Source organism: Brassica oleracea, chromosome C5 (genome assembly GCF_000695525.1).
Source record: "Brassica oleracea var. oleracea cultivar TO1000 chromosome C5, BOL, whole genome shotgun sequence".
Taxonomy (NCBI): Eukaryota; Viridiplantae; Streptophyta; class Magnoliopsida; order Brassicales; family Brassicaceae; genus Brassica; species Brassica oleracea.
In genome coordinates this window covers 29,852,455-29,875,317 of record NC_027752.1, presented here as the reverse complement: position 1 = coordinate 29,875,317, position 22,863 = coordinate 29,852,455, and the positions used below count along the sequence as shown (strand labels likewise).

At 39.9% G+C, this 22,863-nt stretch overlaps 1 long non-coding RNA gene across 1 annotated transcript; it reads right to left on the bottom strand.

Annotated features, from left to right (window-relative positions):
* Positions 1–18,972: 18,972 nt before the first annotated feature.
* On the bottom strand, positions 18,973–19,973 carry LOC106294218. The gene is made up of 3 exons (XR_001260772.1): positions 19,780–19,973; positions 19,646–19,696; positions 18,973–19,428 (listed from the first exon to the last, which is right to left on the bottom strand). It is a non-coding gene; the product is annotated as an uncharacterized LOC106294218 (long non-coding RNA).
* Between the last annotated feature and the right edge of the window lie 2,890 nt (positions 19,974–22,863).

Here is a 22,863-nt window from a genome sequence, read left to right as displayed (position 1 = left end):
GATTCTAAATTATATGATTTTATGAACTAATAATCTTTGCATATCAATGTGACAAATGATGACAGAGAGAAATCCCGTATATCACTAACCTTCACTTTGTTCTAAAGACTTGATCCGTGCTTTGTTCTCTGCCACCGACCAGTAAATTAGCCTCACACCATACTCTCTTCCTCAGTTTCGGTCACATTTTCCTTCTAAGTACGTCTGATACGCAACATTTGAATAAGTCAACAAAATTAGATTAGTACATTGCAGATTTCCTGTAACTATTATAAATGTATAAGCATAACATGTGTAGATGAAAGATCTCGAGAGAAAACACAAACAAATCTCTAATGCGATTTGAACTCAAATCAAGTGTCACAAGTAAAACTTTAATTATTGATAAACCCCCAAAGAATCAAACTGCAAGACGATTTGAACTCAAACATATCTTCAGAACTAAAAAACTGCTCCAAACTTTGTCTAAATGTTGGATTGATAAACTATAGAAGGTTAACTTACACAATCTCGGAGCCTAATCATAGTATTCTTCAGGTTTCAGGTCACTAAAACCACCTTGATTCTGTACAAGGCGTTTGAGCAATGTAACGTCATCGAGCTGTAGTATACTCGCCTTGGCGCATCTTCGAGCTGATGTTCTGTTCTCTGTGGACATATCAGGGTAAATAATTGGTCATCTGGCTAATCTTTTCAGATGCATGAAGTCAGTGTTTATGAATAAACCTTTGGTGATTGTCTGAACCAACACTGTATTGATGGTCACGAATAACATATCTGAAGAAGATCAGAATTGATGGACGAGGTTGAAACTATGAAGACTGTCATGTGGAACAAGTACTTGAGATATTTTCTCGATCTACGAAATATGGACAATCTGTAGTTAACTTACAGTGAATCTTCGGTTACAAAACAGATTGAAAGAAAAAGATCTAAAAATTAACATGAGTATAACAAAGAACAGATGAGAAATAAGATCTAACCTGCTATCTTAAACCATCATAATTACGAGGCTGAATCTTGATTAAATAGAAACATCTTCATCGATGGAATTTTCAGAGGGTATATCGTAATGATTTAGGTGAGAAGATGAAAGATCATCTTGCCGACAGAGAGAGAGATAGAGAAAACCTTAATTTGTTAGGTTTAACGAGTTTTTTTTCCCGGAAAAAAAAACTGTTACTATAGAATTGGACCACATTATTTAATTTGCCAATATGATCCATTTTGATAACTCCATTATTTATTGGTCCACTAAATTTTTTGTTGTTTTATTATAGTTATTGGTATTTATAGTTTATATATAATACATAGGTAAACATATAGTTCTCTCCAAAAAAATTTGTAGTTCGTTAATAATGTGGGTATGTAATTATTATTTTTAAAATAACATTTTTATATATTTGGGTTACAATAGTAAATAAACAATGTAAAAAATATATATATATAGTAAGGTATTTGTATTTTTTTCGTGTTACAAATACATTAAATACAATAACGATCATATGATAGCGAATAACATGGACCATACTTTATACAACCCAATAATTTCCTATTGGATATAAGTTGATAATACTTTTACAAGTTAAAGCAAACACCCGCCCGACTGATCTAGTTACGTCTTAAAATACTTGAGTCATGACCTTCAAATAATAAAAGCTATATGGATCTAAAGCATATATATAAAAAAAATAATTGAGGCCATATAAAATTGAGCATGTTCACGTATAAGTTAAATAATTAATATGAATGAAGTATTAAAATTTTAACAGTTTTAAATATATAGATTTCCAAAAATATTTTTTAAAATCAAAGAAATTTTTTTTCAAATAAAGTAAATAAAAAGGAAAAAAATCAGTAAAACAGATAAACTAGATATACATATTAACTATTTGGAAATCAACATAAAACTTAACTAACAAAAAAAGAAGAAGAAAAAACTATCTTACAAATGCAAGAATCATGTAAAAATAAAATTGACACTCATATAGAAAGATAACTAATAAAAGTAAATATTATTATATAAAATAAATGGATACTTATATTAAATCATTGAAAATTTGAAATTTAATAGAGTATCAGAAAAAATTAATATTCACCCCACGAGTTTTTTTACGATAAGGACTAGATATGATTACTTAAAAGTGTTCACGTATAATTTTTAATAAACAAATAAAAATATTCTAAATCAGCATCATAATTTAATATTTTAAATATGTCAATATTTTTAAGAAAACATTTCTTTGAATTATGTAATATGTTTCAAAGAGACTTGGAAATAATTATGTAAATATATTTGTAATGAATATATTTTCTTACCTGAAATAAAATCTTTTCTCTTGCAATTTATTATTCATTCATATAAGCTTCACTGCTATACATTATGGTGAATAAGACCAAGTAGAGAGTATAGATATAATACTCTATATTATTTATATCATTATCTTAATAAATATTATATTAATTAACACATTCAAATTTCATTATATTTATATTTATTTTATATTATAAAAAAGTATAATATTTAATATTAGTTAAAGTTCATCAATATTTATGGTGATTAAAAATTTAAATATTACTCAAATTTGTACTTAATTAGTTATTTCAAAGCCTACATGGATACTTGCAATCACTTATAGTCTAAACTTTGCAGTGACTTAGAGTCTCGACTTAAAATTTCATTAATATTATTCTGATAAAGTTAAAATCAATTGTTAATTTGTAGATATGATTGTATAAATTTTAAAGAATTTTTCAAGTACAAATGTCACAGTAACTTTAGAACAAACATACATTCACTATACCATTTTGCTAAATACAAATCAAATTAAAATTCTAGAAATAAATTAATCATTTATAATAGTGTAATATTATTTTATATGCATCGAGCAACTTATACAATTTTAAATAGATCATTTTATGTTTTATAAAAAATGATATAGTTTACAAACATAATTTATAAATACAAGCAAATAAATAACTAGATAATAATTATTTTGAAAGATATATTTTTATAAATAAATATAAGTAGGTTAAATACATTTTCATAAAAAGAAAAATTATATATATATATATATATATATATATATATATATATTAATTTTATTTCAAGTTAAATATTATAAAATGAATCTAATTTATTAATATAGATTCACACGTAGAGTATAAAATCTAGTATCTTTATAAAGTTATGTACTTTTAGGAAATCTGCTTACTTAATTAAGTGAATTCTAATTGCATCATCAAGTGCAATGTGCTTTGAACCATACCCTAAACACTTACCTAATTAATTCCTAGTCTTCTCAGGATAACCTAAACCTTTTCTTTGATCACCAAAGTCACGTTTTCATGGAATAAACATGTTTCAGACCCTGCCCTTGTTGAATCAAATCAATATAACGCCATGACGTTCTCGTTAATAAGACCTGTTCCCGTTGTTTAAGGATTGATCCTTATAATGCGTCAAGATTTTCAAAGAAAGAGATAGATGAAAATGTAGATACATATATTAGTTCTCAAACAACGTATACATAGCTTTCTTGGTTGAATTCAAGATCATGAATCCTCTAGACTACCTGCATGGAAACAACATGGTTCAACCATGCTATATATTTGGCCCAACACTTAGTGACAAGGCCAAACCTCGATTGAATATTGTTCTAATTATCGAGTCAAGAGAGGTTTGATCCAGGTTTATTTGGTTAAACCACCAACCACTGAACCCTGTCGCCAAAAATTTCAGTAATCAATTAATTCTATTCTTACCAGATTTTCCATTATTACGATGTGTCTCCATGATAATTTTTTATATTTTCTTTTCTGTAAAGACACACTTTGAACTTCTTATGCTTGGACTAACTGCTCTTTTTCTGATTCTATTAGGTAACTTAATTAAGATATCTATTCTTGAACAACACTTCTTGGGGAAAGTTTCAAATTGCTTGATTGGGGTTGCGTACAAAAGAAGGCATAATTTGACAAAGCTTGTCATGATAATTTAATATTATGTTAATTATATTTATATAGCACAATTTAGACTAGAAGAAAATAATATTAGGGGAAAACTAGTGCCATACTTTGAAATTACAAGCATAGGTCTCATAGCACATTCGAAGTTCAAATATAAGGCATGTGATTGCGTTTCCAAAATTGCTATGCGAGTTTTGGGCCTTCACAGTCACTAAAAAGCAATATCTTCTTCGTAACAATTGCGAGAGGAGTTTAGAAAAATAATTAGGTACTAGATGATAAACTGCGCACATGCACTACAGTTTTTATCGATTGTAAAATGATGAATACAAATGTTGGTCTCTTAAATTTATCATCATATTGTTGAAGAGTTAAGAGTTAATGTATTATAACTCATTTTAATTATTTTTAAGACTTCATATGTATAAAAAGAAATTAAGTTTTTCAGCTTACACAAATCACAAAAACCAAATAGACAACATCGATTGTATAATGACGACGAAATGAGATTATGTTTTCTGCTCTTGATTTGTTTACTGTTGACTCTCCATAAGTGATTTCATTTTCTACCTCTATAAAATTGCGTTTTTGTTCTCGTTTATATTTCATTGATATGAGATTAATTTCTTTTTTTTAACTTATTCTATGAATTCGGAGAATTACATAAATGTCAATTTAAAAAGATGAATATTTGTAAAAATTAGTTTCACTCCAGATACATATATAAGAATAAAAAATTTGAAGAAAATCATCGACAAACTCTTTTAACAGGTTAGTGTTCAAATCTAATATATCAAGTTGTTATAAAATATAAGTGAAGACTCGAAATATAAATATCTTTCTAGTATATATTCACCAGTTCGGTCCTAAAATCATTTATTTCTACAACAACAAAACAAATTACTTATTTTATTTGCCTACGCTTTTAAGGTTTAGTTATTTAAGAGTATACAGATAAAAACATATATAATACTTTATAAATCTAGTAAATGTAAACTATGTATAAACTAATAATTGTTTGATTTACTAAACCTAAAACTAGAAAACTTATACTAAATAGTATAAATCTCTCATTTTTACAATTATAATAGTTAGATAGGGTATTAGACAGAAACAAATATTAGACGAATGATCAAATCTCTCATTTTTCGAATAAACTCAAAAGAAGGTGATTAGAATTTTGTCATGATATTTCATTAAAAGTTTTTAGGAATCAAATTCAAGATTAAATTATTTAAGCTAAATGAAATAATATATATAGTGTTTCCAATATTAAAAATCACTTCGATTTGAAGAAGTGTGTTTCTGGGATTGTCAGAATCATATAAGATATTAGAAACTACCTATTTAAAAAATAATTTGTATACATAAAAGTATATACATATAAGTAAACACATAAATCAAAACCAATACCTTTTGCGTTTTTGATAAATAAATCAAAAAAATCATTTTATTTACTTTATATGGTGGTATAAATTAGACTTTAGTGATATTGACATAGATATATAGTATATTTTAATATAAATATTTATTATTGATACTTCCTACTCATATAATTTTTTAACATCTGTATCTTTACTATAACAAAAATTTAAACCGTTAATTACAAAACTTTTAATGTAAGATTTTTCAACACAAATTTCAATATCTTTTTCACTGTAATTTTGAAATTAACATATTTTTATATTTTTATATATTATATAATTTATTTCAAATGATATTAAGATATATATATATATATATATATATATATATATATATATATAAAATATGAATATCTATTAATGAGACTTCATATTCATACGATTTATTAGGGCTGGTATTTTATTCGATACCCGAACCCGTATCTGAATCCGATCCAAAAATCTGAACCGATCCAAACATAAATATAATTAACCCTATATTTCTAGCTTACTTCTCTCATTTTATTCAAAGTAATTATATTAATGAGGCACATTGCTTAAAATTAGATAATATACATATAATTATGGACAAAATCATTTGCTACTCACTTAAAATACATATCAACCTCTTGTTTCTTGCATTAACAAAACTTCATCGAAAATTTCAAAACAACAACTAAATTAGTGTCTTTCTATTTTTAAAGTTTTATCTCCAAACCTATTAATAGTTTAATCTTTTAAAAATTTGAAAACCATTTAAGTTAAAAGTATATTTTAAATACAAAAATTAAAAAACGAATAATTTATTTATTTTTTCTTCAAAATTTGAATATCCAAATCCGATCCAAAATATTTGAACCCGAACATAAAGTACCCGAACCCGACCCGAAGTGTAGAAATACCCGAACGGGTTCTATACCTTTATACTGAAATACCCGATACGAATCCGAACGGGTAACGGGTATCCAAACGCCCATCCTACGTTATATGATCATTTGTATCTTGCTTGAACAAAAAAAAGTTAAACCATTGATCACAAACATTTCAATGTGAGACTTTTACCATTTTTAGTAATTTATAGTCATTTTTAAAAATTCAAAATATAACATATATGGGAGAGTATACAAAAATTGTTATTAAATATATTATTCATAATCATTAATTGTCATATATATGTTAATCATATTAGGTAATTTCGTAGCTTTTATTTAAGGAAAAAAAAATATTTTTTGTACACTATTAATTAATTTGATAGTTAGTTTAATAAAAATCATACTATATGTTTATATAGACCAACTTATTTTTCTAAAAATTCTAAGAATCATCTTCGTGATGATATGTTTCTACGAAAATATGTTGTAATGCTTCATGATTAATATATAGGAGATACGACGTTCTCCCGTGTCTTGTTCAAATTATCTAATAACTATATGCCTTTTCTTAGCCAATTATCTTGTGATTTACGATTATTCAAGTTGCACATGCGTATACAAATTTTACCTTTAGTGGGAGCTGGAAACTCTGAGGCCACTTGAAAATCTCTGTGTGACAATCAATCTGCTTAAGTATTTTTATCAAAGATGAACTCGTGAAGTGATCCATCCAGGTATATAGGACTATTTTTACCATTACAAACACTGTAGGGCGAAGACTTCACATGCTTCCAAGAATTGATGTTAAAAAACAAAAACTTCACAATTGCACCCTCTCAAGGATCTTTTTTTTTCAACCTCGCAGGGATCTAACGAGAGTATCTAATTAATAACTGATTTAATGAAGACTTAAGTAAAAGAAGAGAGAGAACATTGACAGTTTTTTTTATTAATTTGGGAGTATCCCAGACCTATGAAAGGGTCCAGACTAATCCCCAAGGGGAGGTGCAGCCCATAGATAGATCATTTCTCCGGGTATTCAAATGGGCCGAAAGGGCACGTATCCATGTAGGATGTCCAGATAACATGTGACTTAGTTTCGCATGGCAGGTGCTTCGAACCTGAAATGTGTTGACATCCCAATCTCTTCCCCTTACCACTTGACCACAAGCTCCCAGACAACGTCAACAGTTTTTCAACCAGAAATTTGAAGAAATTTTTATTTTTGGTGCAAGAAACTTGATAAACTCGAAGAACTTGTTTAAAAACTCTCATGTCAACTATTATTTTATTATAATATTGGTACATGTTTTCTATTTAATCATGTGATTTTTTTTTGTACAAAATGCTAATATTTTATTTGCTAATATTCTTTATGGTATCTAAAAAGCAATATACATGCTCTTAGTTGCACCCACCGTCCCTGTTGAATTTTTTTTTCTTGAGAAAGGGCATGTCTCCGTTTAGTTCCGACGAATTATTGTAGGAGATGGATTACATCCCTCCACAAGGCCCATCGAATAACAAGGTCTAGCCCATCGAATAACAAGGTCTAGCCCAACAAGCTACAAACTTACTCGGCTCGGCGAGTAAAGCTGTCAGCTCGGTTTTAGAGTTCTTTTAGCCGACGACCAAACCGACCAAAAGCATCCAGCTCGGATGAACTCCATCAAGGCCCATATACTTGGCCTTCTCAAGTTAAGGGCCAAAGGGGGACCGGATCTAGGACACACAAGGACGGAAAGCTGCTCGCTAAAGTAACGTTCTAGGTCTACATGGCTCAAGATGACGCCACCTTCGGCGCTCCAGGCAGAGAACCAGCCCCTACGCCTGAAGCTGCTCCACCAATCCCCGTAGACTTCATGAGCTCTATCATGGCTCGATTCGCTCGACAAGACGAAGTTCAAAAGATGACCAACGACCAGCTAGCTGCTTTGGTCGCAGCACTCACCGCTCCAGACGGCCAAACGAGCCATCCACAGATGATACGCCGTCGCCTATTCAACACAAACCCTACGGCGACGGGTGGTGACCACATCTCAGATGACTCGGAACCTAACGAAACCCTTCCCGTCGATGCTCAACAGATGGGACCAGATCTCGCAACCATACGCGATATCGCCGAGCTCAAACTCATCTTTCAGCAAATGAGCTCGAAGATCCATCAAGCTACCAGCGCGGCTCCACAAATCGAGAGTGTACTCGCCGCGACCTTGCGAACCCCTTTTACTAGCGCACTAACCAATGTGCAACTCAGGAAGATAGAGAAGCTGCGCCTACCAGAGTACAAGCCCGGCGGAGACCCGGTGGAACACATGACGACTTTCAATATCGCGATGGCACGGGCTCGACTCTCCGATGAAGAAAGGTACGCAGGCTACTGTCAACTGTTCGTCGAGACTCTCCACGAGCAAGCCCTGACCTGGTTCTCCCAACTAGAGGAGAACTCATTTGGAAGCTTCCGAGACTTATCAGCGGCTTTCCTCAAGACGTACATTATTTTCACAAAGCGCAGTGCTACCGCTTCTAGCCTGTGGAACCTCAATCAAACCAAAGATCAGAGCCTCTGCGACTACATGGAGAAGTTCAAAGCAGTAGTCTTGAGGATTGCAATCCCCGACGACATCGCTATCGACGCCCTGAGAAATACATTGTGGTTCCGCTCTAAGTTCCGAGAAGATCTATACCAAAATCCAACCACCTCGCTCCAAGACGCTATCGCTCGTTCTCACAACTTCATCCGAATGGAAGAAGATACAAATGCGATCATCAACAAGATGAACGCGGCGAAAACGCCAGCGACTAAAAATGCCGACAAGCGAGCAAAACCGCGGCAGCATGCTCCTCGCGACAAGAACAGCCAAAAAGACGGTTACATGTACATCGTCAACGAGAAAAACGTACCGATTTCGACCATGGTAGTCCGAGGAGAAGGGTGGAACAAATGGGTAAGAGAGCTCGACTCATCTGGCGAACCAACTGATACTGTCTGCGCGACTCAACCCGCAGTGGCAGCAGGTCCGACGGCAGGCCCTTCCAGAACCATCGATCTCTCCAAACATTGCAAATATCACAACGTCAAAGGGCATGATACGACGGAGTGTAAATCACTCTATGCGCACTATCTCTTGTCTCTCGCCAGCGGCGACTTCAAATTTGAGCCCCTAAAAGCTAAGCCCAAAAACGGCAAAAGCTGGAGAAAGAATAAAGAAAGAAGAGCCCAGCGCAAAACTACCGGCAAAGGCCGACAAAACGAAACGCAGCAGCGAAATGAAGAAAAGCCCCCAAAGGAAGACGGTGAAGACGACTCCTCTGCTGACAAAGAACAGCCGGCTAACCGCAGGCGCATAAAGGTTATACTTTCTCAACAAACCTTATCGTCAGACGACAAGAACGACGACGCGCCTATACCCGGAGATCTGAGAAATGTTCTCAAACGAAAGCTTGAGTCCAAGGACGACAACAGCTCCGGAAATACTGATCTCCGGCTAACGCAGAATGCAAGGAAGTCCCAGCGTACCTCGACCGGTGGTCCTGATCCCAAAGGGCATCCGACACGTCTCAGCGGTGATCTTCGAGACAAACTCAACGCCAGCGTGTGCGATCTTCGCGTTCTCCTTAACAGCTCAGGAAGTCCCAGCGTACCTCGACCGGTGGTCCTGATCCCAAAGGGCATCCGACACGTCTCAGCGGTGATCTTCGAGACAAACTCAACGCCAGCGTGTGCGATCTTCGCGTTCTCCTTAACAGCTCAAAGCCCACAGATCTCCGTAGACGGTTGGAACAAACTAAGACGCCAGGCAACCCTACGCTGTCGCAAAACGACGACAACACATCAGCTGACCTGCGCGCCCTTTTAAACCCCAAGCGAGTAAAAACAAAACAGCGACTAAACGTCGTTATGGGTGGTTCTCCTCCCTGTGGAAATTCTGTTCGCTCCGTCAAGGATTACCGCCGGTAGGTTGCGACTTCATAAAGGTGGCCCACTAGACCATCAAATCATCCTCCGATAACCTTCTCGCCTGATGACACCGTCGGGATTAACGTCCCCCACAACGATCCTCTTCTTGTCGTTCTCGGAATTGGAGAGTATGACGTCACGAAAGTACTTATCGATACGGGAAGCTCTGTTGATATCATCTTCCGAGGAACGCTGCAAAAGATGGGAGTGGACCCCGATGACATTAAGGCATCATCCAGAACATTAACCGGCTTCAATGGATCTTCCGAAACGATACTGGGGACGATCTGTCTTCCGGTACGCGCATGCAATGTTACTCGAACAGTCAAGTTCACTGTTCTAAGCACGAAGGCACCATATCATGCGATACTTGCAACCCCGTGGATACACTCGATGCAAGCAATCCCGTCCACTTACCACCAATGCATCAAGTTTCCCGGTACGGACGACGCAATTAAAACGTTGCGAGGAGACAGAAGGCCGCTCGAGACCTATTGATCGCCACTGTTAAGCTCCAACATTCTTCTCTACCTGTCAACTCCGTCTCTCCCCCGCTCTCCAAAGTTTGGCCCCAGAAAGACGAAGTTCTTGAGTTGCCCATCGACGACACGGACCCAAACCGAACGGCACGAATCGGTACATATCTATCTGAGGATATGCAGCGGTCGATCCTTGACTTCCTCAAGGAGAATGTATCTACGTTCGCATGGTCCATGGCGGACATGAAAGGAATTGATCCAGCGATAACAACGCACGAGCTTAATGTCGACCCAACCTTCAAGCCCATTCGTCAAAAGAGACGAAAGCTTGGTCCTGACAGGTCTAAAGCTGTGAATGAAGAGGTCGGACAGCTACTCGGTGCCGACTCAATCGCTGAGGTACGTTACCCTGAGTGGTTAGCAAACCCAGTGGTGGTCAAGAAGAAGAACGGGAAGTGGCGCGTCTGCGTCGACTTTACCGACCTAAATAAAGCCTGCCCAAAGGACAACTACCCTCTTCCCAATATTGACCGTCTAGTCAAATCCACCGCCGTAAATGAGATGCTCACGTTCATGGATTCTTTCTTCGGATACAATCAGATCATGATGCACCCTGATGATCGCGAGAAAATGGTCTTTATCAAAGATTGGGGAACCTACTGCTATAAGGTCATGCCGTTCGGCTTAAAGAACGCAGGGTCAACTTACCAACGACTCGTGAACATAATGTTTGCAGAAAAGCTGGGCGACACCATGGAAGTATACATTGATTACATGCTTGTTAAGTCGCTACACGCCGCCGATCACCTCCGCCATCTACGAGATTGCTTCGAAACTCTCAACAAGTACGTCATGAAATTGAATCCGGTGAAGTGCACCTTCGGAGTTTCCTCAGGTGAATTCCTCGGTTACATCATAACACAACGAGGAATCGAAGCCAACCCGAAGCAGATCTCAGCGGTCCTGAACCTCCCAAGTCCAAAAAATAGTAGAGAAGTCCAACGGCTCACGGTTCGGATTGCTGCACTTAATCTGTTCATCTCTCGATCTACCGACAAGTGTTTACCATTCTACGATCTCCTGCACGGGAGTAAAAAGTTTATCTGGGACGAGAAGTGCGAAGAAGAATTTGCTCAACTCAAACAATATCTGACTACACCGCCTGTACTCGTCAAGCCGGATGTCGGGGACGTTGTATCCCTTTACGTCGCGGTATCCCCCGCAGCAGTCAGCAGTGTTCTAATAAAGAAAGACCGCGGCGAGCAAAAACCAATCTTCTACACAAACAGGCGTATGACAGGCCCAGAAACGCGATACCCAACTCTGGAGAAGATGGCGCTGGGCATAGTCGAAGCGGCAAGAAAGCTCCGCCCGTATTTTCAGTCACATTCGGTGGAGGTACTGACCGACCAGCCTCTCCGAACAATACTCCAGAACACCAACAGGTCCTGGAAGACTAATGAAGTGGGCTGTCGAACTCGGTGAGCTTGATATCACTTACAAGAACCGAACGGCAACAAAGTCCCAGGTCCTTGCGTATTTCTTAGTTGAGTTGGCTCCGGAACTGGAGCAAGACCTCGCACTCTCGAACCCAAACTGGACCCTTCATGTTGACGGATCTTCAACGAACAAGGGCGCAGGGGCCAGGGTCCAGTTACAGTCCCCGACCGGAGAATTGATCAGACAGTCTTTTAGCTTCGGCTTCCCAGCGTTGAACAACGAGGCAGAATATGAATCTTTAAGCGCCTACTACGACTCACAGCTGGTCGCCAATCAGTTCAGTGGCGACTACTACGCCCGCAACGACTGAATGGATGCTTACCTCAAGATAGTCCAAGGGTTAGCAGCAGAGTTCGAATTCTTCGAACTTATCAAAGTCCCCAGAGGAGAGAACGTCTGCGCCGACGCCCTCGCAGCCGTTGGCAGCAAGCTTCGAGATCAGGTTAAACGAACCATCCCAATACACCGAATTGAGAAGCCAAGTATTGACACCTCGATCGACCAAACGGTCACCGTGGCCCCGATCATCGACCGTGGGACTAGTCACGTGACCACCACGGCAGATATCGAAGGGTTCGACCCCGACTGGAGGACGGAGTTCATCGACTATCTTAGCAGGGGAGAACTCACAGTTGAGAAATGGGCTGCACACCGTCTAAAAACTCACAGTGCCCATTACGTCGTCTTAGATGATGAACTCCATCGAAGGACCGCGAGTAAAGTACTCCTCAAGTGCATTCATGGCAAGGAAACTGTAAGAGTTATGGCCGAAACACACGAGGGCGCCGGAGGCAACTATTTAGGTGGACGAGCCTTGGCAATCAAAGTGAGAGGCCTAGGCTTCTTCTGGCCGACAATGAACGTAGACTGCGAGTCCTACGCTAGACGTTGCGACAAATGCCAACGGCACGCACCAAGTATCCACTGCCCGACTGAAATGTTACGCACGACAACAACACCATATACATTCATGCGATGGGCAATGGACATCATAGGACCGCTTCCCAGTTCCCGACAATGATGTTTTGTTTTAGTCCTCACTGACTACTTCACGAAGTGGATCGAGGCTGAAGCCTTCGCTCAAGTCACGGACAAAGAAGTCCGCGGCTTCGTTTGGAAGAACATTATCTGCCGCCACGGTCTACCTTATGAAATTGTTACTGATAACGGATCGCAGTTCATGTCAGGCAACTTCAAAGAATTCTGCAGCAAATGGTACATTCGATTAAGCCCTTCCACCCCTCGCTACCTGCAAGGAAATGCCCAATCGGAATCCTCCAACTAGCTTATCATCGACGGCATCAAGAAACGTCTAAATCTGCAGAAAGGACATTGGGCCGACGAACTCGACGGAGTCCTGTGGAATCACCGTACGACACCAAGAGGTTCGACTAAATCAACACCTTTCTCCCTTGCATACGGTGTCGAGGCTAGAACTCAACAAGGAGATGCTGCTCGTCGCCCTCGACGAGATCGAAGAGCGAAGGGACCAAGCTCTGCTCCGGATCCAAAACTATCAGCATCAAATAGAGAGCTACTACAACAAAAAGGTCCGGGCCAGACCCCTCGAACTCGGTGACCTCGTCATGCGCAAAGTGTTCGAGAATACTAAGGAACTCAACGCCGGCAAACTCGGGACAAAGTGGGAAGGACCTACAAAATCGTCAAAGTCGTCAAACCAGGCGTCTACCGGGTTGAAACATCGCGCGGAGAAGAAGTGCCTCGAGCATGGAACTCAATGCAGTTGCAACGTTTCTACTCGTAGAAAGGTCGAATCTAAAAAAAAAAAAAAAACCGAGTAGATGCACCTCCGCGGTCATTTCCACTCAACCGAGTAGATTCACCTCCGCGGTCACTTCCACTCAACCGAGTAAATGCGCTTCAAACAGCCACTTTTACTCGGGTAAAATGAACTACGAATGGCTTGATCCTCAACCGAGGTACGTAGGCAGCCTTAACCGGTCCAGCTGTAACAACACCAAAATCCAAACTTTGTTTCAGTCTTAATCGACTAACGAGTGATCGATGAACCCCGCTTGTCGTAAGACGGTCATCGCATCAAGTGATTCCCATACCGCCAACAGGCAGTACGCGAACACTCACATCCCACTATTCAGCTATGTCCTGATCAGACATCTGGCTGAAGGACCCAACGGTTGTCAGTCACCTATGCCCCAAATGCATTGACCGACCAAAAAGAGCGAAATCTTTACCCTTTTTTTAGATTGACGAGTAAAGGATTAGCTACCCAAAACTCGACTGTCATTTGAAAAACGGATTAAAGAACCTTTCCCTCTTAAATTCGGTCTCTCGTCTTTCGGAATTGAATAGTGTCTTTAGACATTATCTCAACCGAAACGCGACGATGACAGGCAAAAGTCCCTTAGCGGCTTGTTTGGTTATCTATTTGCCAAAATTAAAGATCAAGGACCTATCGTTTCTAAGCAAACATTCTACGAGACTTTCAGGCAAATTTTGATTTTTTAGACACTGCAAATACAGATAAAATAAAACAACAACACACGATCCTAAATTTTGCTTAAACATCAACTCGCCGATAAGGTAAAAACGTGTCTAAACATACAACAAAAGGGTCGACCAGGACCACAAACACATTCCGACGGAAAACACAAAAAATAATAATACAACACAGATGGAGGGTCAAGCAGCGGAATCTTGGTCATTTCCGTTCCCAGTCAGGACACTCGGAGTAGGAGGATCCTGGGGGTCTTCGGCCGCAGAAACAGTTGGACCCTCAACTTGAGCAGGAACAAAAGCAGGAAGATCCACACCTAAGGACGGGATGCTCGAACTACTTCCTTTCCCGACCTCGCTTGTTACCTCCTCCTCGTTCGGTCTCAGCGATGGCGTCTTCTCACCTCGATCGCTTTCCCCCTCCTCGTCCTCTCGCCTTTCGGAAGAAGTGTCGGAGACGAGAACATGGTCTTCAGGACCTACGTTCTCAGTCCCCCCTTCCTGGATTAAGATGTCACCCGTCTCAGGGTTCTCTTTCTCAGGACTCTTCTCCTCCGTAACCGCAACCCGTTCCGTGGGGGCAGATGTGACGTCTACCGCTAACTGTCCGGACTGGTCCTCAACGACTCCGCGTGAAGTAATGAGCTGGGAAACCGACTCCGACCCAATCAAGCCAACGTTCGACCCATATGGGTCAAGCCTCGCCATAAACTCCTCGTTAACAAACCTAGAAGGAAGGTTGAGTGGGGACAAAGTAAGTCGCTCTCGGAAAGCGGGTCAAGGCGAAGTTTAGCAACCTCAGCCTCATGAAGCTTCTCCTGCTCTATGAAAATGTTTATCATTTCCTGCGGGATCTCCGTCCCATTGTCCCTTATCACCTCGAGGAATTTTCTCGTTCCCGAGGCCTGTCCATACAGATTCTTGGCTTTCTCGAAGGCGTCAAGGCGAGCTAAGTGGTCTCTCACCCGACCGAAGCAGCGAGTAGACTTGTCTGCCATGGCAGTTTGAACCTTGACCCTCTCGCGGGTAACTTCCCGGATTCGATAGTCCCTTAAACACTGCCTCTCCTTGACCAGCGTCTCAACAACAGCATCCCTCTCTTCTTCAAGCTCCGCCTTCTCCTTCTCAAGGGCAGCAGCAGTCTGCTCCAGACGAGTCTTCTCGTGCATAAGCTCCTTCTTCGCAAGTCGATCAGACTTTAGATTGCCTTCGAGTTCTTCGAACTTGACTCGAAGAACTTCTTTTTCCTCAGCCGCCTTGTCGTTAGCCTTCTTGTTCTCAGCCCACAACCTCTCAATCGCGCTCAGCTTGGTCCGCACAAGTTTCTCCGCCGTGCCTAATTGTATCATCGTCTGCTTCAGGGCACTGTCATACTTCTCGACGAGATAATTCATACTCCCATCACTCTGCACAATAACAAAAGCAAGAATGATTTTCTTTAGCTTACGAAAGGGTCCTGTTTGAACTAGTGAAAAAGGTAAGTAAGTTACATGTTTTCTCGTGAAAGCGGCATCGATGTATTCGTTCTTGAAGTATAGGTCCCCTATTGGCGGCAACTCCCTCGTCCTGCCACGGATCTGACGCGTCAACTCCGCACACTGGAGAGGATTAAACACTAAGGGAGTTTTCTCGTCATACATGAACTCCACGCGGTCTGGAAATTCGACCCTCACCCTCTTCGATAGTGAACCCTCACTCTGAACCCCCTTCCTCATCGCCGACGTAGGAACGGCCCTTTCACTCAATGGAGATTCACTTCGAGGATCACCTTCGGATCCAGACGCCTTTCCTCCACTCCTCGAAGGATTTTCAGATCTTCAGACGCAGGAAGATCATCGGGATGATCCCCGTCAACAGAACGACGTGCCCCTTCCTCGACAGATTTCTTCTTCGCTCTCTTTTTTGGTCGTTCCTCAGGCGATGCCTCAGTAGAACAAGTCTGAGCAGGGCCCCCCGTGTTATCTTCCCGAACGACTATCGAGGCCTCATTTTGGTCGTTAGAAGGATCCTCACGAGGCCTCTTCTTCCCGTCCTTCTTCTTTTTCTTCTTCTTCGAGACCTTAGAAGCGTCAGCGGAAGACGGAGCTTCCTCTAAAGGAACACTTTCCTCAAGAGAGGCAGACTGATCCCCTTCGGCGATACGTTTCTTCGCCTTCCCCGCCGCCTTTTTTGTAGGATTTTGGGCCAACGGCTCCACATTTGCGTCTCCTTCGACGAGACTAGGTCTAACGTCTGAAACACCAGCGGAAGACGACTTCGTCGACATCTGAAGTTTCCCTTTTAGAAAGGCACTCAGGTCTGGAAATCCCTCCATCTCTCTAGCTTTGTTTAAAAGCTTTTGCTGCTTCCGGGTAAACAAGGATAAGCGAGATTTACGAGGGCCGAGTACAACAGGAAGCCTCGACACCCAATCAACTGCAAAACAGAAGAGACGACAAAAACATAAAGCCGGCGCAAATAAGTTATTAATAAAACTTTTCGGTGAAAGATCAACGAGCTCACCTCTAGCAATCCGAGCTTGTTGATGCCTTATCCACTCTCGACTAAGATCAGGCCAACGGAGATGGCTGTGGGCTGCGATCGCCTGGGCACTCTCGAAGAATTTCTCTGGGTATGCGATTGTGTTCGGGTGGCGAACTGCAACAATAATAAGAAACACATGGTCAGGATCCCCGAGTAAGACATGTCGTTAACAAACAGTATCTACCAAGCGTTTTATTCCATAGAACGCGATAGTCGTCCTCAGGAGGCTCTGCGAAGGCATGCTCGTCGGACTTGAAATAAAAATATGAACGCTGCCAGTCTTTCGACTTGTTCAGATGCCCGGTCAAGATGTTGTAGTTCGAACGCATCTTCACTGAGAATATTCCATGCGGCTCCGCCTTCGTGAAAGTTAACTCTTCGAACACTCTCACGCTCATCGAAACATCTATCTCCGCGGCCATCACCATCAGCATAACCGCAATGCGCAGCGACCCGTTAAGTAACTGACAGATTGCAATGTCTCGACGGAATGCATAAGATGTGATCAGTCGGGGGATCGGAAACCAGAGTTTCGTATGGTCTCTAAAATAGGATTCGTAGACACACTGGTAGCCAACCGGAGGCGACCAAGGACGCTGCCCATTAGAAGGAATGATGTATGTAGCGCTGGCGCCTCCATGTCGCCTCAACAAATCCTTCACCGTCTTGTGAGAGGAGCAAGAATAGAACACGTTCTTCCACGACTGACCATCGGCCCTAGGATCACGCAAGGATTCCGGCGGAAGTGGGTAAAGCTCCTCAAAGATTCCACCAGGATGGTAAATCGTAGGCCTGCAGTCAATCTGATCAAAGCGAACTCTTAGATGAACTCGCCTCGGAGGCGTCGAAGCCTGTTTTGATGCTCCAGAGCCGTCACGTTCCGAACTTCTCGAACCACCTCTCCGATCTTCTCGGTCACTACCTCTACTACTGCTCGCGTCGCTACCTACACCAACGAAGGTACGACCAGCGGTTTCTTCGCGAATTTGCCTATGAGACTCGGCGACTAGAAGGCGCTGAGATAGACTCATATTCTCCGTATCCCGCATGGCGTCGCGATGGATCAGATCAAACTCATCTAACGGGCTGCCATTCGCTGTCAAGTCTTTAGCTGGGCTCGAAGTGTTAGCAATGTTCTTCCCTTTCTCTTCGCGTGATAGTCGACTCTTCGTAGGCGTACTTGTCATTCTGAGGACGAATAAAATGACGCTCGAAGCACTGACTCACCAAAAACAAATCTAGAGCGCTACAAGAAATATCAGCATTAGCAGCGCCGAGAAAACGCTATCATATCGTTTTCGTAGCGTTTTTGTAAACGCTCTGACAGCCGCAACTATAATAGACCCCCCCATATCGTAGCGAATTTTCGTGTGCTATAATAAACGGAGATATTATAGCGCTTCTCTATTGCTGTATTAAACCTTTTTAATAACGATGTCTTAGCACTGGTAAATATTATTATATGGCGTTTTGTTTTTGTCATCAGAAATTTTATAATGACGTTTTGTTTAAGACATGGAATATGTTTTTATAACTTTAGTTTTTCTAAATGCATGCACCTATAATAGCATATCCTGTATGTCATTGAATAGTAAGAGGTAGCTTTTTTCTTGTGCTAGGACGTAAATTATGATAGCTTTAATTATTTTTTATATAGAAAATTGAATAATGAAATATTTGGTGGTTGATTTCCTGCTAAAATTGTTTGATTTGGAATATTGAATTGCATAAATTGTAAATTTAAAAAATATATATAAGTCAAATTCAAATTTAGATTAGAGATACACGCATTACAAACATTCAAGAAAGAAAAACATTGTACTGAAGCAAATTAACAAAACATACTTAAGCAAATACAACATACTGAAGCAATGGTAATTATAGTAGTGACGAGAACCCATGGATTGTGAGTTGCAGGAAGATTGGGTCGATGTTTTAGCGACGACCATTGCCTCCTGAGGACCGTCCTTGTTGTGGTGGAGCAGAGTCGTAGGCACCTATTGCTCGGAGATAGCGCAGGTAGTCTGGGTCGATGTCTTCTTCAGGTTCCTCAATGCGTATCAACCGGTAGCTTCTGAACTCGGCTCTGGTTATCTCATCTACATCATTTCCTCGTGAGGACTGTCCTCGTTGTGGTGGAGCTGTGTTGACTGCTTCTTGTTGTGTCTGTTCTGGTTTGAGTTGTGGTTTCACTCCGGTTGCCGGGAGTGCACAGACGATGACCTTCATTGCTTCCATTAGAGTTGCTAGACAGAAAAGTTAAACAAAGTTAGATCTTTACAATAATAATAAGACAGAAAACAGAACTAATTGAAGAATAAATTAGTGAAGATTAAACTGAAAAATTAGCAAATATCTTAACACAACTAATTGAAGAATAAATTAGTGAAGATTAAACTGAAAAATTAACAAATATCTCAACACAAGGTAACAAATCGAACAAGATATTGGAGTTTCTCTGACCTGGAAATTGAGATATCTTTGAGATCTGTAAGGCTTCAAATCTTTGTGGATCTGTAAGATTTGTTACCTTCATAATCAGATAAATATAATAATGAGCTTACATTAGTAAAATCAAGGGTTTAGAGGTCACTAACCTGTAAGGGCAGAGAACTCTGTAACCTAAATGGTGGCGGTGGAGAAGGTCGGAGAGATTTGTGATGGTATGAGATGGAATCGTGGTGGCTTACACAGATTTGTGGTGGTTTGAGATGGAAGGAGAGATTCGTGGTGGATTAAGAGATAGAATCGTGGTGGCTTAAGAGAGATTTGTGGTGGTTTGAGGGTAGGAGAGAAGGCGATAAAGACAATAAAATTTACTTTGGCTCCCAAAATAAGGAAATTTTGGCTTTCCCTCCGAAAAGCCTCGTCGACCAATGAGAGACAAGGACGAGGATAACCTAAAAAACTAATCTCCACCGTTGAATCATCTCCATCGAATGGATATAATTAGTCTAATTTTTTTTCTAGTTTTCTCCACTAGATATGTCGAAAATATGGTTGTAAGTAAGAACATCATAGATGTTGATCGATTTTGAGATGATTTAGGATGGTGTAAACTTGTATTTGATATATCTACATTTTAAAATGATCATATAATCAATACAAACTAAAAAAATGCAAAGAATACATCATTATGTGAACATATAAATCCTAAACACTCAAAGTATACCAATTTATACACTAACCCCTAAAACTTCACACTAAAACGTTAACCCTCAAAGAAAAAGGTGTGGTGGAAAGCTTAACTAATTCTTAATTTTGTCATTATTTATCTTTTCGTAACCTTCAATAAACACCATAACTTTTTTTGTTTTGAATGAATCACTCAACATTGTCATTACCCTAAACCCTAAAACTAAAGCCTACACAATCAACCCTATCGTTACCCTAAACCCTAAATTGCTTTGGTATATGAAATTGTATTTGGTCATTTTAATTTTGGGCATTTGTTGTGATTAAACATTTTAATTTTGGGCTATCCTTACATTTGAAATCATAAACACATTAGTTAAGATTGAAAAAGCATAGAAACATCCAAGAGGGGCAAATAACACATAGTCACGTTCTGAAACAAAGAAACAGAAAGCCGATCATGTCTTAAAAAACAAAGTCATTAAAAACACACACAGTCTTATTGCTTGGTTCCTTTGGCTATGTTTTTAAACCTGGACAGAAAGACAAATCTGATTAGTTTGACATATTCCAACACTTATGTAACAGATAAACGAGATCATATCTCACCGATAGAACTTTATCCTCTGGCCAAGCAAGACATCTTCCAAGTGCAACTTCCATATACTCGATCTCTGATGATGTCCTCCACACAGCAGCATCTTTAACCTTCACAACATCCAGAAAGACTCGACATGCACCAGGCCCCAAAGGTTGAAAATGGACAAGATGCTCAGGATTACTCGATGACCATCGTCCTTCAGCGACGACCACCTTATCTCCAGACAGGTCCAACAGCTTGATTTTTTGATTAGGCTTGAATTTGTTACGCTGCAACCACAAAACAGTCAGCAGAACCAATATTCAGGAATCACAACCAGAACCAATCAAGTACTGCAACCAGAAACTACAAACCACAAAGAAGAACCAATATGGAGGAATCACAACCAGAACCAATCTAGTAGTTCAAGGAAAGAAAGTACCTCTGATCTGCGAAGAGGAGATGCTGGAATTACAGGTGACTGGACTTCCATTGTTGCTGCAGGTATCTTTGTGGGAGCTGGTGGAGTCAATGGAGAATCCGCATCATTCCTAGACTGATCTCTGACACTCGTTCCAGATTTTTCAGTAGCTTTTGCACTCAGTGGAGACTTTTGATTCTTAGAAGTTGAACTTACTGCTTTTGAACTTCCTGCTATAGAACTTCCTGCTTTAGAACTTCCTGCTTTAGAACTTGTTGAGTCAAACACAACTCTATTTGCTGGCCATGCTACAAAACAGTTCTGATAATCCTCCATAGTTGTCTTCCCCACAGTAGGCCTCCATATGTTTGCATCAGGGTTTACTACCTCATCCACATACACTTTTATTGCATTTATACCAAGAGGAAGTCCATTGACCAATGTTTGTGGTTCTTCCGTCTTGCATCGGCCTACAGCAACGACTTCCCCATTATGTATGTAGTCCATGAGTTTGCATTTGTTATTTGAACTGCTGAAAGGGCTCTGTAAAACAAAAACAAACAATTTTGAATAAAAAAGACTCAGACCGAGACTCAGATTCAGCTACAGAGGAAGAGGAAAATTAACCTTAGGAGCATTGTCCTCTGGTAAACCTGCCGTTGGAACAATACAATGATCGGAATGCCATGCAATCATTTCTCCTACTGCATCCTCCATGGTAAACATATTAGGTGCAGGTCTCCATAAAAAGGTTTCTGGTTTTGTTGCAGTTTCAACTAAAACCTTCACAGCATTAGGCCCTAACGGAATCCCATTAACTAACTCCTCAGGTTCCGATGAAACAACCCGTCCCTCAGAAACATTGACATCGACAGCAGACCAGTCCACAAGATAACACTTCGGAAGCAACTTGGTATTTACACTCTACGTGAAATACAAAAGTTTCAAATCAATTCATATCTACAATTATAGAGATAGACTACGACAGAGGAAGTCAGTCCATACCTTGTTATTCGATTTTTCACTGACATCAGTTTCTTGTCCCTGATTATTCATCCTGGCAATTTGCTGCTGCAAATCATAAACCTGTTTCTCCAGAGACACATGTTTTTTTTCCATGGCAGCCATGAAGTTGTTCTTAATTTGTAAACAATTTAATTTGGTGATACTAATGCCTCTGCCCATTGCTCTCAACCTGCCAGGTTGATTAGGTCCCAATATCTCAGTTATCAGATCATGCTTTGGATTCATTGAGGTTGAATCTTCACGACCCTCAAGTGCTATCTCTAACGCCTTTCTCTGGAAACACATGACAAATTATTATATCAACAAGCAGCAGACAATCCAACTTCATAAAATCTATGTGGTCAGATTGATTTTGACTTACTATCTTTTCAGCCGCATTCACATTGACAGGCGTTCCATCCTTCTTAGTTCGTGATTTGACCCACACTCTTAGCCTTGACACTTTTGATGGGTCTTCGCTAGCCTTAACCAGATCTTCTCTCAATCTCACCATTCCTTTACGACCGCAAGTGTGAGGGA